The sequence below is a fragment of the Lolium rigidum genome, chromosome 3, assembly GCF_022539505.1.
Source record: "Lolium rigidum isolate FL_2022 chromosome 3, APGP_CSIRO_Lrig_0.1, whole genome shotgun sequence".
Classification (NCBI taxonomy): domain Eukaryota; kingdom Viridiplantae; phylum Streptophyta; class Magnoliopsida; order Poales; family Poaceae; genus Lolium; species Lolium rigidum.
The window spans coordinates 397824610-397842984 of record NC_061510.1 but is presented as its reverse complement, the minus strand read 5'-3'; positions in this window follow the sequence as shown (position 1 = coordinate 397842984).

Genomic DNA, 18375 nt, shown 5'->3' with positions numbered 1-18375 from the left:
CAATTGTGTTTTACTATTTTCTTGCAAACAAACATCTTCCACTCGATACGCTTAATCCTTTGTTACAGCAAGCCGGTGAGATTGACAACCTCACTCGTTTCGTTGGGACAAAGTACTTGGGTTGTGTTGTGCAGGTTCCGCGTTGGCGCCGGAATCCCTGGTGTTGCGCCGCATCACATTTCGCGACCATCAACCTTCAACGTGCTTCTTGGCTCCTACTCGGTTCGATTAAACCTTGGTTTCTTTCTGAGGGAAAACTTGCTACTCGTGCGTATCATACCTTCCTCTTGGGGTTCCCAACGAACGTGTGAGTTACACGCCATCAAGCTCTTTTTCCGGCGCCGTTGTCGGGGAGATCAAGACACGCTGCAAGGGGAGTCTCCACTTCTCAATCTCTTTACTTTGTTTTTGTCTTGCTTTATTTTATTTACTACTTTGTTTGCTGCACTAAATCAAAATACAAAAAAATTAGTTGCTAGTTTTACTTTATTTACTGTCTTGCTCTCTATATCAAAAACACAAAAAAATTAGTTACTTGCATTTATTTTATCTAGTTTGTTTTATTTACTGTTGCTAAAATGAATACTCCTGAAAATACTAAGTTGTGTGACTTCACAAATGCAAATAATAATGATTTCCTATGCACACCTATTGCTCCACTCGCTACTACAAGCAGAATTCTTTGAAATTATACCTGCTTTACTGAACTTGGTTATGAGAGATCAATTTTCCGGTGTTAGTTCCGATGATGCTCGCTGCCCATCTCAATAATTTTGTTGAACTTTGTGAAATGCAAAAGTATAAGGATGTAGATGGTGATATTATTAAATTGAAAGTGTTTCCTTTCTCATTAAGAGGAAGAGCTAAAGATTGGTTGCTATCTTTGCCTAAGAATAGTATTGATTCATGGACTAAATGTAAGGATGCTTTTATTGGTAGATATTATCCTCCCGCTAAAATTATATCTTTGAAAAGTAGCATAATGAATTTTAAGCAATTAGATACTGAACATGTTGCTCAAGCATGGGAGAGAATGAAAACCTTGGTAAAGAATTGCCCAACCCATGGACTGACTACTTGGATGATCATCCAAACCTTCTATGCGAGGACTAAATTTTTCTTCGCGGAATTTATTGGATTCAGCTGCTGGAGGTACCTTTATGTCCATCACATTGGGGGCGGCTACAAAGCTTCTTGATGATATGATGATAAATTACTCCGAATGGCACACGGAAAGAGCTCCACAAGGTAAGAGGGTAAATTCCGTTGAAGAAACCTCTTCCTTGAGTGATAAGATTGATGTGATTATGTCTATGCTTGTGAATGGTAGATCTAATGTTGATCCAAATAATGTTCCTTTAGCTTCATTGGTTGCTCAAGAAGAAAATGTTGATGTGAATTTCATTAAAAATAATAATTTCAACAACAATGCTTATAGGAACAACTACGGTAATAACTATAGGCCATATCCTTCGCTAATGGTAATGGTTATGGTAATTCTTATGGGAATTCTTACAACAATAATAGGAGTGTACCCTCTGGTCTTGAATCTATGCTTAAAGAATTTATTAGTACACAAACCGCTTTTAACAAATCTGTTGAGGAAAAGCTTGATAAAATTGATATTATTGCTTCTAGAGTTGATAGACTTGCCTCGATGTTAATCTTTTAAAATTGAAAGTTATGCCTAATAATGATATTGATAATAAGATTACTACTACAGCAAATGCCATCCAAGTTAGAATTAATGAGAATATAAGATTAATGGCTGAATTGCGTGCTAGGTGGGATAGAGAAGAAAATGAAAAACTAGCTAAAGAGAATAATGTAGCTAAAGTTTGGACTATTACCACCACTAGTAATGCTAATTCTTCACATGTTGCTGCACCTCCTACTATCAATGGTAAAATAATTGGTGTTGGCAATGTTTCTACTCCTAGTGCAAAGCGTACAAAACTGCTTGAAATTGCTAAAACTGCTGAAACTGCTTGTGATAAAACTGCTGAAATTTTTTCCAACCTTGGGAACAATGATCCCATTGCTGTAGCTCATAATGATTTAGATTTTTATGATTGCCACATCTCTAAAGTTATAAAGTTCTTACAAAAACTTGCTAAAAGTCCTAATGCTAGTGCTATAAATTTAGCCTTTACAAAACATATTACAAATGCTCTCATAAAAGCTAGAGAAGAGAAACTAAAACTTGAAACTTCTATTCCTAGAAAGTTAGAGGATGGTTGGGAGCCCATCATTAAAATGAAATTCAATGACTTTGAATGTAATGCTTTATGTGATTTTGGTGCAAGTATTTCGTTATGCCTAAAAAGATTTATGATATGCTTGACTTGCCACCATTGAAGAATTGTTATTTGGATGTTAATCTTGCCGATAATGTTAAGAAGAAACCTTTGGGGAGGATTGATAATGTGCACATTACGGTTAACAATAACCTTGTCCCCGTTGATTTTGTTGTCTTGGATATCGAATGCAATGCATCTTGTCCTATTGTGTTGGGAAGACCTTTTCTTCGAACTGTTTGGTGCTCGTTATTGATATGAGGGAAGGTAATATTAAATATCAATTTCCTCTCAAGAAAGGTATGGAACACTTCCCTAGAAAGAGAATGAAGTTGCCTTTTGATTCTATTATTAGAACAAGTAATAATGTTGATGCTTCATCTCTCGATAATACTTGATTTACACTTTCTGCGCCTAGCTGAAAGGCGTTAAAGAAAAGCGCTTATGGGAGACAACCCATGTTTTTACTACAGCAATTTTTTGTTTTGTTGAGTCTTGGAAGTTGTTTAATACTGTAGCAACCTCTCCTTATCATGTTTTTGTGCCAAGTAAAGTTTCTATGTCAAAGTTGATGTTATATTTGGGATCGCTGCGCAGAAACAACATTGCTGTCTGTCATGAATCTGGGCACAAGTCCCTGTAGAAAATTCGAAAAAATCTGCCAATTTACGAGCGTGATCCTCAGATATGTACGCAACTTTCATTAGTTTTGAGTTTTTCCATTTGAGCAAGTCTGGTGCCAGCTTTAAATTCGTCTTTACGGACTGTTCTATTTTTGACAGATTCTGCCTTTTATTTCGCATTGGCTCTTTTGCTATGTTGGATTTATTTCTTTGATCCATTAATATCCAGTAGCATTATGCAATGTCCAGAAGTGAAAATAATGATTGTGTCACCTCTAAATGTGTGAATTATTAATTGTGCACTAACCCTCTAATGAGTTTGCTTGAAGTTTGGTGTGAAGGAAGTTTTCAAGGGTCAAGAGAGGAGAATGATATACTATGATCAAGAGGAGTGAAAGCTCTAAGCTTGGGAATGCCCCCGTGGTTCACCCCTGCATATTTTAAGAAGACTCAAGCGACTAAGCTTGGGGATGCCTTGGGCATCCCCTTCTTCATCGACAACATCATCAGGTTGCTCCCCTGAAACTATATTTTTATTCAGTCACATCTTGTGTTCTTTACTTGGAGCGTCGTTTTGTTTTTGTTTTTGTTTTTGTTTTTGTTTGAATAAAATGGATCCTAGCATTCACTTTGTGGGAGAGAGACACGCTCCGCTGTTGCATATGGACACATGTGTCCTTAGGCTTTACTCATAATGTTCAAGGCGAAGTTTCTTCTTTGTTAAATTGTTATATGGTTGGAATTGGAAAATGCTACATGTAGTAATTCTAAAATGTCTTGGATAATGTGATACTTGGCAATTGTTGTGCTCATGTTTAAGCTCTTGCATCATATGCTTTGCACCCATTAATGAAGAAATACATAGAGCTTGCTAAAATTTGATTTGCATATTTGGTCTCTCTAAGGTCTAGATAATATCTAGTATTGAGTTTTGAACAACAAGGAAGACGGTGTAGAGTCTTATAATGTTTACAATATGTCTTTTATGTGAGTTTTGCTGCACCGGTTCATCCTTGAGTTTGCTTCAAATAACCTTGCTAGCCTAAACCTTGTATCGAGAGGGAATACTTCTCATGCATCCAAAATCCTTGAGCCAACCACTATGCCATTTGTGTCCACCATACCTACCTACTACATGGTATTTCTCCGCCATTCCAAAGTAAATTGCTTGAGTGCTACCTTTAAAATTCCATCATTCACCTTTGCAATATATAGCTCATGGGACAAAATAGCCTTAAAAACTATCGTAGTATTGAATATGTACTTATGCACTTTATATTTTATTAAGTTGCTTGTTGTGCGATAACCATGCTTACGGGGAACGCCATCAACTATTGTTGAATATCATGTGAGTTGCTATGCATGTCCGTTTTGTCCGAAGGATCTATCATTTTAGTGGTTGGAGCATGCAAAATTGTTAGAGAAGAACATTGGGCCGCTAACTAAAGCCATGAATCATGGTGGAAGTTTCAGTTTGGACATATATCCTCAATCTCATATGAGAACAATAATCATTGCTACATGCTTATGCATTTAAGAGGAGTCCATTATCACGTTGTCCATGTTGTCCCGGTATGGATGTCTAAGTTGAGAATAATCAAAAGCGAGAAATCCAAAATGCGAGCATTCTCCTTAGACCTTTGTACGGGCGGCATGGAGGTACCCCTTTGTGACACTTGGTTGAAACATGGCATGCAAAGATCCGGTAGTCCAAGCTAAGTAGGACGAGGTGCGGGCACTATTAGTATACTATGCATGAGGCTTGCAACTTGTAAGATATAATTTACATAACTCATATGCTTTATTACTACCGTTGACAAAATTGTTTCATGTTTTCAAAATAAAAGCTCTAGCACAAATACAGACAATCGATGCTTTCCTCTTTGAAGGACCATTCTTTTACTTTTATTGTTGAGTCGGTTTACCTATCTCCCTCCACCTTAAGAAGCAAACACTTGTGTGAACTGTGCATTGATTCCTACATACTTGCATATTGCACTTGTTATATTACTTTATGTTGACAATATCCATGAGATATACATGTTATAAGTTGAAAGCAACCGCTGAAACTTAATCTTCCTATGTGTTGCTTCAACACCTTTACTTTGATTTATTGCTTTATGAGTTAACTCTTATGCAAGACTTATTGATGCTTGTCTTGAAGTACTATTCATGAAAAGTCTTTGCTATATGATTCACTTGTTTACTCATGTCATTACTTTTGTTTTGATCGCTGCATTCATTACATATGTTTACAAATAGTATGATCAAGATTATGATGGCATGTCACTTCAGAAATTATCTTTGTTATCGTTTTACCTGCTCGGGACGAGCAGAACTAAGCTTGGGGATGCTGATACGTCTCCAACGTATCGATAATTTCTTATGTTCCATGCTACTTTATTGATGATACCTACATGTTTTATGCACACTTTATGTCATATTTATGCATTTTCTGGAACTAACCTATTAACAAGATGCCGAAGAGCCAGTTGTTGTTTTCTGCTGTTTTTGGTTTCGAAATCCTAGTAAGGAAATATTCTCGGAATTGGACGAAATCTTCGCCCGGGGTCCTATTTTTGCACGAAGCTTCCGAGAAGACCGAAGAGCTAAGGAAGTGGGGCCACGAGGCGCCGGCACCATAGGCCGGCGCGGCCCGGTGCCCCGGCCGCGCCGACCTAGGGTGTGGGGCCCTCGTGTGGCCCCCCACGTTGCCCTTCCGCCTACTTAAAGCCTCCGTCGCGAAACCCCCAGTACCGAGAGCCACGATACGGAAAACCTTCTAGGGACGCCGCCGCCGCGAATCCCATCTCGGGGGATTCAGGAGATCGCCTCCGGCACCCGCCGGAGAGGGGATTCATCTCCCGGAGGACTCTTCATCGCCATGATCGCCTCCGGAGTGATGAGTGAGTAGTTCACCCCTGGACCATGGGTCCATAGCAGTAGCTAGATGGTCGTCTTCTCCTTGTTGTGCTTCATTGTTGGATCTTGTGAGCTGCCTAACATGATCAAGATCATCTATATGTAATTCTATATGTTGTGTTTGTCGGGATCCGATGGATAGAGAGTACTATGATTATGGTGATTATCAATCTATTGTTTATGTGTTGTTTATGATCTTGCATGCTCTCCGTTACTAGTAGAGGCTGCGGCCAAGTTTTTACTCTTAACTCCAAGAGGGAGTATTTATGCTCGATAGTGGGTTCATGCCTGCATTGACACACGGGACGATGACGAGAAAGTTCTAAGGTTGTGTTGTGCTGTTGCCACTAGGGATAAAACATTGATTCTATGTCTAAGGATGTAGTTGTTGATTACATTACGCACCATACTTAATGCAATTGTCTGTTGCTTAGCAACTTAATGCGAATGGGGTTCGGATGATAACCTGAAGGTGGACTTTTTAGGCATAGATGCAGTTGGATGGCGGTCTATGTACTTTGTCGTAATGCCCAATTAAATCTCACTATATTTATCATATCATGTATATGCTTGTTATGCCTTTCTCTATTTGTCAATTGCCCGACTGTAATTTGTTCACCCAACATGCTTTTATCTTATGGGAGAGACACCTCTAGTGAACTGTGGACCCCGGTCCTATTCTTTACATAGCATACAATCTACTGCAATTGTGTTTTACTATTTTCTTGCAAACAAACATCTTCCACTCGATACGCTTAATCCTTTGTTACAGCAAGCCGGTGAGATTGACAACCTCACTCGTTTCGTTGGGACAAAGTACTTGGGTTGTGTTGTGCGGGTTCCGCGTTGGCGCCGGAATCCCTGGTGTTGCGCCGCATCACATTTCGCGACCATCAACCTTCAACGTGCTTCTTGGCTCCTACTGGTTCGATTAAACCTTGGTTTCTTTCTGAGGGAAAACTTGCTACTGTGCGCATCATACCTTCCTCTTGGGGTTCCCAACGAACGTGTGAGTTACACGCCATCAGTGAGCACAACTAAAACCCAATAAAGCCATATTTGAGTTTCAAACCAGGTGTCAGTAAGCACATATAATTAGAACCCTAGAATTGCACTCTATCTAAATCCTATAATGGAAACCCCTGTGTGGTGATCAACCACCTATCTTTATAACCAAGACCAAGCCATGATGAGAGTAATACCTATTCTATGTATTGCATGGTGTTGTTAAAATATAGTACTAGTATTAACCTTGAAATAAGATTAATATAAACCTTACAAGATCTTAATAAAGAAGTGTTCACATAAATCCATATGTGAGTAACCAATATTCTCAAATGAGAAATTAATATTTAGAAAATTTAGGACATCTGAAATAACACTTGAAATCATATTCTAAAATAAGAAACTAAGCATTAAAATCATAATTCATTAACCAATTCTTGCTAGATAAAATAAAGGGAACATATCATCCATTATTTAAAAGTATTATAAGTGTTATAAAAATATGCTTGAATCTCAAAAGAAAAATAATGGAAACTATACTTGTTGGCATACCTATTCAAGAATATTATGTATGTTGAAATTATCACTATGTTAAAAATCAAAAGAGCATGTCTCAAGTTGTAATTATTATTTAGGAAATAATCACCAAAATAAAACAATTACAAATTTCTTCAAAATAAAAGAGAATTAAAAATCAGATTCAAAAAGAAACTATAAAACGAAATTAAAATAAAAGAAAGCGAGAAAAGGACCTTACACGGCCAGCAGCCCACGCCGCGGCCCACAGAGCAGTCCAAGGCCCAGCTCCAAACCACAGCCCAGAAACGACCCACGTACGGTTTCGCTCGGATAAGAGCGAAGACGACGACTTCGTCTTCGACTCCTTCTCCCTTCGCATGAACGACAGCGCGATGCCGGCGAGCCACGTCCCGGCCGCCGAAGAGGACTTCCTCGACCATCAACGACCGTTGGAGGGGTATAAATACCCAGAGAAACGCTAGCCATCGTCCTTTTCCTCCCTCTCTGCTGAATTCCTCCCTAAATCGAAACCCTAGCATCTTCGGCCATCTTCTTCCGCCGACGTCTGCAGCCTTCCCACGCCACGCCGTGGTCACCACCGTCGTCGCCATGCTCGACTTGCCCAAGCCAAGCAAGGAATCGAGCTGGGGAGCATCGTGTACCGCGAATCGGCCTCGTCTCTGTCGCCGGTTACCGCCGGAAATGGCGAAGCTGAGCTCATCTCCGCCCCTAATCAACGTCGCCGACCCTCTGGAGAGCATCACGGTAAGATTTCCCGTCGATAGGTACTAGTTTCGCGTCCTAGTTCATTCGGTATCATCCCGTCGACGAGAGCCGTTGTCCGCCGCCGCTATTGGTGCTCGTCGGAGCTACTCCGGCGACCATTAGGGCGCGGTGCCGCCACCTTTAGGGCCAGTAGGAGGCCACGCATCCAACCAAACCATCCACGCGTCCGCGGGAGTAGCCCAACGCCGGCGACCCTCGCTCCCTGACCGCCGGTCACCGTGAGGATTGCCACATCGACGCCACCGTGGCACTGACGTGGACACTGGGCCACTGGTCAGTGTCAGGTGGGTAGAGTAACCGGGTACAGTTAGTACCTTTCCTATTTTTATTCCAATACTATAAATCTCTGCAACTTTAAATAAATCTAGAAAATTCATAAAAGCTCAGAAAAATAAATATAAGATATCAAAATGATTATAAAAGTAAACTCTATCCAATAAAAATATAAAATGAAATTTATATTTTTAATAAAAAAAATTCAATTATTTAATACTTGTTATTTAAGCCTTATTTATTAATTCTAAATTCAATTAAAATTCAATAATTAGGAAAACTTTCCAAATTAAATAGAAACCACTAAATAAATAAAGAAAACATTAAAACTAATTTTCTTTATTTGTTAATTTGACAAATCCTTATCAGAAGGATTTAAACCCTAATTAATAATTGTCTTAATTATTAATTCTTTAAAAATAAGAAAAAAGTCAAATCCAATATTATTTTTAATTCAAATTACTAATAACTTCAACTTTATAATGAAGTTATCAAGCTAAGAACTATATGGTGATTAGGAAACCCTAATTCAATATTGAATAAAGAACACAACCTCATAATTGTATGTGAAACTCAAAACCCTAGTTCCACTAGAAACCTTAGTTCCACTATTTCATGTGAACTCTAAATTATTTCTAAACCTAAACCCTAGATTAGAACATGTGATCATGATACTTTCCTTTCAAACATAGAACCATAATCGCAACTAAATAATTGCCATGATCACATAAAATGTAGAAGGCCATCACCAATATATGGGTATCCCATGTGACCACTTTTATCGGACCTAAATAATAAAGTAGGGCCAACCAAGTGTAAAACCTAGATCCTATTACTAAAACAATCATCCTCATTTATCCATATTTAGCATCACACCCTTGTGATGAACTCCAATAGCATCTATGTCCAATACTTATCATTACATAACCATATTCTACTAAACCCTATCAGTGTGAGAGAATTATTAATCATCCTATTTAGGAAACCCCCATTCCTTACTTAGTAGATCCAATAAGAAACCCTAGATACCACACCATTAATTGAAATACTTCTTATTACCTAAGAAGTATGTTCTTCAAAAGTTATTCTTTTGAAGTAAACAGAGAATCATCATCAATCCTCGCCTAATAGGACCTATAAAGCCTAGCTATCTATTATCAGTAAAGTACAACCAACCTTGTTAGCACCCATGTGTAATTAATTACTTAAGATGCTTAGGCTTAACTCAAGCCTACACGTTATAGCTTATAAATCCAACATTGTTGGGATCCACCTCATTCTTACTCCAGAAACCATTTGGAACCATAGGAACCCATAGAAACCACCAACCCAATTATCATACTTGTTCTTTATTAAAGAACATGTTCTTCTAAAGTTATTCTTTTGAATTATTTAATAAGTAATCATCAACCATGCACTATAGGACTTAAACTTGACAACTGCTCTTTACTTATTATACAACTATTATTCCTTGGTATGTATGATTGTTACTATGCATTTTACCACTTGCTTATGATTCTAAAACAACACAACCCTGAATAAGAACCTTGTTTGTGAATCATTCTAAAAGTGCAACACACCCAAAACTAATCATTACAACTCACTAATCCTAAATCATCGGGGTTAGGTCACGCTTAGAGCGATTGCATCTCATACTTATGCATTATTGCATCCTTGGCAATCTTTTAAACATCGTCCTTACCGGACGATGATGCTATTTCAGAATTTGAAGTTATTGCGCACCGAAGACCTTGTCTGCATAATCTTGCAGTCAAGAAAGGCAAGTTCATCGCTTGCTCATGTCATTTGAGTATTTTTACCAAATTAATTGCAAAGTACTATGTTTATCACTCTTGCATGAAAAGCAAAAATACTATTTTCATAACTATGAATATGACTATGTGGTGGGCAATGGAACCATGGTATGTGTTGATATGGTGGAGGTTCCATTGCAAGGGTTTATATCCATCTAGGATTAAACAACAAATGTCGTCCTGTGATTCTTGTGCCGTAATACCCGTGTTAACCATAAGATCTGGAGTGGGATGGAGTAGTCAAAAGTGTTTCCACCTCTCGTTCATCAACGGATGCGCTTACCGTAGCAGTTGTATCCGGCGGAACAACCGGAGGGTGGGGATCCCATTCTAATTCCCCACGGTAATGCAAGGTGCTTACCGTAGCAGCTTGTATCTTGCGGAACAACCGGAGGGTGGGGATCCCATTCTAATTCCCCACGGTAATGTGGTCTATGATGGGTTGCGACTACCGGCGTAGGAGTGTATGGTAGAGCCCAAGCATCGTTGTCGTGGTCGGGGCCCAGCCTTAATTGGCGTAAGTGAACCGGCGTGGACCCGTGGTCGGGGCATGCAACAAAGGGTGGGTGTTCGAGGTAGCGGAGGAACATGATTGACTAGGACCTTATACCGGGCCTCACACCAAAGGAAGTGTGGACGGGTTGCGCGCCGGTTGGCACCAAGGTTAAGATCTCTTATGGGTAAAGCAACACACCTCTGCAGAGTGTAACGAACCGTGACCAGTCACTCCCCGTTCCGGGATATGGAACCGCGAACGCTGCCGGAAAGAAACTCCATGCGGTTCTAGTCAACCGGTGAAGGCTGACGGACATAGCTCTTCGAATAAAAGCAACCTTTTGAAGAAATGATTACAAAAACTTGCATGCCTATGACTTTCTGGTCTATGGCTGTAGCTAGTGCATTAAACACCTCTTTCCTATAATGAACTTGTTGAGTACGCTCGTACTCATCCCACTCTTAAATCCCCTGCTTAGATATGGAGGCGTCGAAGGAGGATCTACAGTGCAACTCGAAGACCGAGGAGTCAACAACTACTTCAAGGAACAGGACCCTGTCAGAGGAGTCAAACACCACATCCAACAAGGGGAAAACCTAGATTAGCAATAGAAGGGAACTAGCTTCCTAAACTTAGCTCCTATTTAGCTAGAATCTATTCTTCGCCTCTATAGCTAGTTAGATACTCTACAAGTAGAGTTCGTGATAGACTAGACTACGAGTCGATCTTCTGGAGTTTAATTGCAGATTTACCTCATTGTAAAGTAGGAGGCTGTGCTGATCTTCTGTAACAGAGTCTGTGTGTAATTCTATAGACATGCCTTGGACCCGCATATGTTTCTGTTGTACCACTCTGAGCGATGTAATACTAGTGGAACGGTGTTTCATTGGTGTTATATCAGACTTGCATACTACACCATGCAGTGGTATGCCGGGTCACCACACCCTTCCACCTATAGATTCCCTTCGACGCAAATACCTTAAAATAACCTTCCTCCGTCCACGAAAAGTTCCATCGCCGCCGCCATCGTCTAGACAAGTTTCGGGGGTCAGAAGTTCCTGTTCCGGCACCCTGCCGGGACGGGGATTGACCCCTGGAGCCATCTCCATCGACTCCACCGCCTCCACTCCGACTCCATAATGGTTTGTGAGTAGTTCCCCCTGGACTACGGGTCTCAGCTGTAGCTAGTTGGTACTCTCTATCCCATGTACTTCAATACAATGATCTCATGAGCTACCTTACATGATTGAGATCCATATGATATAATCGGTGTTGTGTTTGTTGGGATCCGATAAATTGTGGAATTGTGATTAGATTGTTCATCATATTATCATACTACTGTTATTTAATTTTTTGCATGCTCTCTGGTACTTGTAGTTACCTTGATCAAGTAGTTGTCTGTATCTCCAAGAGGGAGTATTTATGCTCGATAGTGGGTTCATGCCTCTAGTTTTCTGGAAGAGTGACAATAACTTCTAAGATTGTATATGTGATGTTGCTACTAGAGAGAAAACAACAATGTTTTGTCTAAGGATAATTCTTTTATTTACTTTACACACATTATTTAATACGATAATCTGTTGCTTGCAACTTAATACTGGAAGGGGTTCGGATGATAACCTGAAGGTGGATTATTAGTCATATACGCAGTTGGATTACGGTCTATGTATTATGTTGTAGTGCCCAATTAAATACTACAATAAACTTTATATTATCATATCATGCATTGTCATTCCCTCACAATTATCAATTGCCTAACCGTAATTTATTCACCCAACACATATTATTTGGAGAGTTGCCACTAGTGTAGATAGGTGGGAACCCCGGTCCTTCTGTCATCATTATTGCTCTACAGTAAACTTCGCACTGGAATACTTTCTGGTGCCATTGTCTCTGTGTTACTGCTACTGCTACTGCTGTTGTGTTACTATTGCCATTGCTCTCATACTACTGCTTCTTTCACATCACTCATGTTACTGGTGCTTTTTCCGGTGTAGCTGAATTGACAACTCCGCTGTTAAGGCTTACAAGTATTCTTTACCTCCCCTTATGTCGAATCAATAAATTTAGGTTTTACTTACTTCAAAGACTGTTGCGACCCCCTATACTTGTGGGTCATCAGCACACAAATAGGCATTGAGAATACATCCACAAGAGTCGCTCCAGAGTAACAAATGCGGGCACCAGAATGCCACAGATGGACTTGTGAAAACCGAGGGAGGAAAGATCGTGAGGTCATGTTCGTTTTCATTCGAGAGCCAGCTCATTATACTTGTTCCACTCATCGGAAGATGGAAGACATAAAGCTCCCACATCTATTGAGGCGTAGGCCCACTATGTTCTATTGGACCTCCTATTTTACATGCCACTACGGGACGGTTTGTGGCAAGCTACACGATTCGTGTTGTGTTTGACGCTCATCGTTGTGCGGCTTCATGTGTTTCTTTGGCGCCCCGAGAGAATAGGAGTCTATCAACGACAGTGGCGGAGCTACAGCCGCGATTGGCACCAAGCGATGTCAAAAGGAGAAAAAAATTAAGGACACTCTCTCCTTGTGAAAATAAGTGTTAGTTTAAACTTGTACTAGCTATTTACATATTAAAATACTTGTAGATACATATAAATCTAAAGAAATCTGCTACACTTATTTTGGAAGTGAGGAAGTGAGATCATTCATTAGGCAAAGTTTGTGGCGTCACTCAGACAATATGAACAAGTGTAGCTCGAAGATAGCAACTGGTCGTTGGCAGACCAGACTGAAGTCTCACTTTTTTGGGCGTTTTCTGACTCTGTTTGGACGCGTGTCTTTTCTGTTCGGTTCGTGAGCCCGGCGTGCTGTACGTGTCACATATACTGAAACTGAAGCAACCCGGCACACGAGGCCACAACTGCTCCATAGAGTCCGGCTCCACTCGTCCCACCCAAAACCCACGCCTCCGCCGCTCCATGCCGCTGGCGATGGACGAGCCCGTCGAGGATGGCTTCCTCCGCCTCTCGGACGATCTCGTCGAGGAGTTCTTCTTCCGCCTTCCCCCGGACGAGCTCGCCTGCCTCGTGCGCGCCTCCGCCGTCCGCAAGCGCTGGCGCCGGATCCTCGCCGACGCGGGATTCCGCCGCCGCTACTGCGAGTTCCACGGAGTACCTCCCGTCCTGGGGCTCTTCCAAGAGGACACCGGCTTCTTCGCCACCACTGCCCACCTCCCTGCTCGGCCGGACCGTCCCCGCCGCCATACTGCCATGATGGCCGTGGACTGCCGCCACGGCCGTGCCCTCATCACCCCCTTTAACCGCTACTTCGGGGATTTCGGGGAGGGGGAGAGCTTTGACCTCACGGTGTTTGACCCTCTGACGGGCCACCAGCGCCGCGTGCCCTCCCCGGACAACAACGTGCTCTGGTTCAGCGCGGCGGTGCTCTGCGCCACACAAGGCTGCGACCACCATGGTTGCCAGGGAGGGGATTTCCGTGTGGCCTTCGTGACCACTGATCAGCAGAAGAGCGTCACGTCGGGCTGGCTGTACTCATCCCAGACTCACACGTGGAGCAAGCTCAGCTCTGCTCATCACCCCAATGTCACCAAGTACACATTTAACCGGTATGTGCCTAGCGTCCTTCTGGGCGATGCAATCTACTTCAACATCGACGGCGTCATCAAGTGCGACCTAGGTACGCTAACCTTGTCAATGTTCGAGAGGCCGACCGATGTCAAAGGGGGGCGTCTCATGATAGCTGAAGACGGCGGGCTGGGTTTCGCTGCGTTGGTGGATGTCACTGATCTAACCCTGTGGTCGATGCAGACCGGACCTGAGGGGGCCATGGGATGGGCAAAACTCAGGGTAATTGACCTTCACACGCTCCTCCCTCATGGTGCCCTCTCGATTCCAACCGCTGATTGTGTGATTAGTGGCATCGCGGAGGGTAGCCAAGTCATTTTCATAAGTACCTTCGCTTGTTACATGGTCGATCTCAAGTCAAGGCGAGTCAGGAAGGTGTCTTCTCCTACCAGAAAGTTATTTCCCTACATGAGGTTCTACATGCCAGGTATTAGTTACTAATGTCCATGTATGTATAATAACCCTGTAGAATTCTCTGTTACAATCTATCAATGGCACTTAACTAGCAACATGAGTTGAAAATATGGAACTTAGCAAGTAACCTTACATATGACAACTTATGTGCTCATGAAAGACATGCGTTCCTCATGTCCATGTTCTCTTAACGGTTCTATGCATTTTTGGGTTTACCTAGTGTGTTTGCGTTAGTACGACCTGTCGGTACTTGTGATCGGTGACTAACAGATTAAGTAAAATGTACATTGAGGTGGAACAAATTCATCAACAAATTGATTTTTATTTCCTACATTCTTGCATCTCTACAGCTATGGAAGCAGCTTCAACGGGCAAGGGGCAGTGAGCTGGTGTTTCAAGTGTTTGTCAAGCACAAGCTGATGGAACATGGGCTTTTGGATCAAGGGTGGAGGTGGTGTAGGGGCGACACTAGACAAAGGGCAAGTTGGTTTTTTGAACTTTGTTTAGAAAGTAGCTGCTTCTGTCCTTGGAATGTGTAAACATATTTTCAGTCATTCCGTGTTATGCCTGCTATGGAAGAAAAGGACCTGAATATGATGTAGAATTCAGTCAAATCATCTTTGCTGTTGCGAAGAGAATTTGAATGGAACCTGGCAGCCCACAATGGAAAAAAGACCTTAATATGATGTAGCATTTGAACCTGACTGGTGAGGACACTTGGTATGTTCCAAGCAGGGTCCAACTTGATCAGTAAAATGCCAGGTATTGAAGTACTTCCAGTTTTGGCAATGTCTAACTTCAGTCACGTCCTTGATCATGCCGAGCATGGTTTACGCATTTTTGCTGAGAAGATGTAGGAAGTATGTAGTCGACAATACACAGGAGCAGCAGCACTTATCACATATTCTGCTGAACATCCAAAGCAGAAGATTCGATCTCTGAACATACAAATTGATTTGACTATGAAATATAATCTAATAGAATATATAAGAGTATAATACCAGCTGTTATACAAGTGAGATCAGCAAGCTGTTAGTTCCTAGGTCAAAAACTATTTGACATGTCTCATATACATCATCCTCCATCTAGCTAGTGTCAGCATCACCAACTGAATCTGACACTGACCATAAAATGAACGAGTTGCGCAAGATACATTGGTCCAGGAAAGGAGCGCCTCCAAATCAAGCCCAGACACATCCTGGCTGTTCCTTCTCCAAAGAGATAGAGCTGCTTTTCACCAGTTCATTGTCATCTGGCATTGCAGCATTGGCGTCGAAACAGTAGTTGATCAATCATGCGTATAAAAGACATGATCATAACTGCAATATATCCATGTCCAAGTATATATACCTTAAGATGCTGAAACTACTATTTGGCAACCTTTTCAAGAAATGAAACTAAAGCAGTCAAGGTCATTTTCAGAAGAAAAGAAAATCCAAAGGTGTTCATTTAGTTGCCGCTGTTCTTATATACCTGGCATATGTGAGGAAGGGTGGAGTTACTATGTTTCCAAATGCTGAGGTATGCCAATATTTCTGAGATTACTTGAAATTTCCCGCTACAGAATGTTACCTAATCTTATGCATTCTCCCAGATCTGGCCTGGCAGGACCTTGAGCTTCTTGATCACAACTAATTAGTTAACAGTATAATGGAACTACCTATGACTCTATGAGCCATCACAGCAATTTGACTCCCTTGGCCGTCCGATCGCGTCGTTGAACGTCTCAGATCTTCTAATCGTCCCACCGACCGCTGCTCCATCCATTTTACCGCGGCCAGCCTCGCGTTGCGGCCTGTCGACATAAAAAGGCGCAATCCCTATTCGCCGCTTATTGCAGGAGCGATTCGCTCCCGCTCAAGCGACGGATTGGGTGGGACGGCCCATTAGCGCTTAGGACGTACGGTTTTCGTTTGTTTTTTCGTTTTTTTCAGGGTTTCTCAGGTTTTTTGAGTTTTTGGATGATTTCTTTTATGGTTTTTTGCTATTTTGGTTTTTCTGATTCCAAAATTTGTTCAGATTTAAAAAATGTTCATGTTTGAAATTTGTTCGAATTTAAAATTTGTTAGAATTTGAAATTTGTTCAAATTCAAAATTTGTTCAAAAATAAATTTTGTTCAAATATATTTTTTGTTCGATGTAAAATTCTTTTGTTTTAAACTTTTTGGTTTTTAATTTTTTCGATTTTGAATTTTGTTCCGTTTTTGTTCAGATTTTTTTTGTTGAGATTTAAAAAATATTCATGTTTGAAATTTGTTCGAATTTGTATTTTGTTAGAATTTGAAATTTGTAAGAATTCAAAATTTGTTCAAAAATAATTTTATTCAAATAAATTTTTTGTTTGAAAAATTTGTTCAAATAAAATTTGTTCAAAAATAAATTCAATTCACTAAAACTTCAGATTTAAAATGCCTTAAAACAAAAAACAGATAACAAAAAAAAGAAAAAGAAAATGAAAAAAGCGGGACTACCTTTTGTTGGGCCGCAGCAGGGAGGCCCACAAACAAGCTGCTTCAGGCGGGAGGGAGGCTCGCTCCCGGGCAAAACCTATACACCGACCAGGTCGGTGGCTACCGGCCACCGCACACCCCCTGGTCGGGTATGGGCCATGCCCATTAGTGTCTGTTTAGCCTGTATCAGTTCGTTTTTCCTTTTTCTTTTTTCTTTTCTGGTTTCTTTTTCTGTTTTCTTTCTCTTTTTTCTATTTTCGGTTTTGTTTATATTTTTTTAGATTCGAAAATTTCAATTTTTAAAAATTGTTCAAATTGAAAAATGTTTAAATTTTAAAATGTTCAAAATTGAAAACCGTTCAAATCCGAAAACCGTTCAAATTCGAAAACCGTTCAAATTTGAAAATCGTTCAAATTTGAAATTTGTTCAAATTCGAAAATTGTTCTAATATGAAAATCGTTCAAATTCGAAAATTGTTCAAATATAAATTTTGTTCAAATTCAGAAATGTTCAAATTCGAAAATTGTTCATAGAGTAAAATACATTTTTGTTCAAATTTTAAAATGTTCAAATCTAAAAAATGTTCAGATTTTTAAAAAGTTATTTCTTTTTAATTTAATTTTTTTTGACAAATGTTCAGATTTTAAAAAATTCTTTTAAAAAAGAAAACAAACAACAGAAAACAAAAAAAAACGAAAAGAAAAAAACGCATTACCTGATGTTGGGCCGCGGCCCAGCTAGCTACCCGGGACGCGCGAGGGTATGTGATGCGCGTGAAACACACGTCCGTTGGGAACCCAAGAGGAAGGTGTGATGTGCACAGTAGTAAGTTTTCCCTCAGAAAGAAACCAAGGTTTATCGAACCAGGAGGAGCCAAGAAGCACGTTGAAAGTTGATGGCGGAGGGATGTAGTGCGGCGCAACACCAGTGATTCCGGCGCCAACGTGGAACCTGCACAACACAACCAAAGTACTTTGCCCCAACGAAACAGTGAGTTTGTCAATCTCACCGGCTTGCTGTAACAAAGGATTAGATGTATAGTGTGGATGATGATTGTTTGCAGAAAATAGTAAAGAACAATTATTGCAGTAGATTGTATGCGATGTAAAGAATAGGACCGGGGTCCACAGTTCACTAGAGGTGTCTCTCCCATAAGATAAATA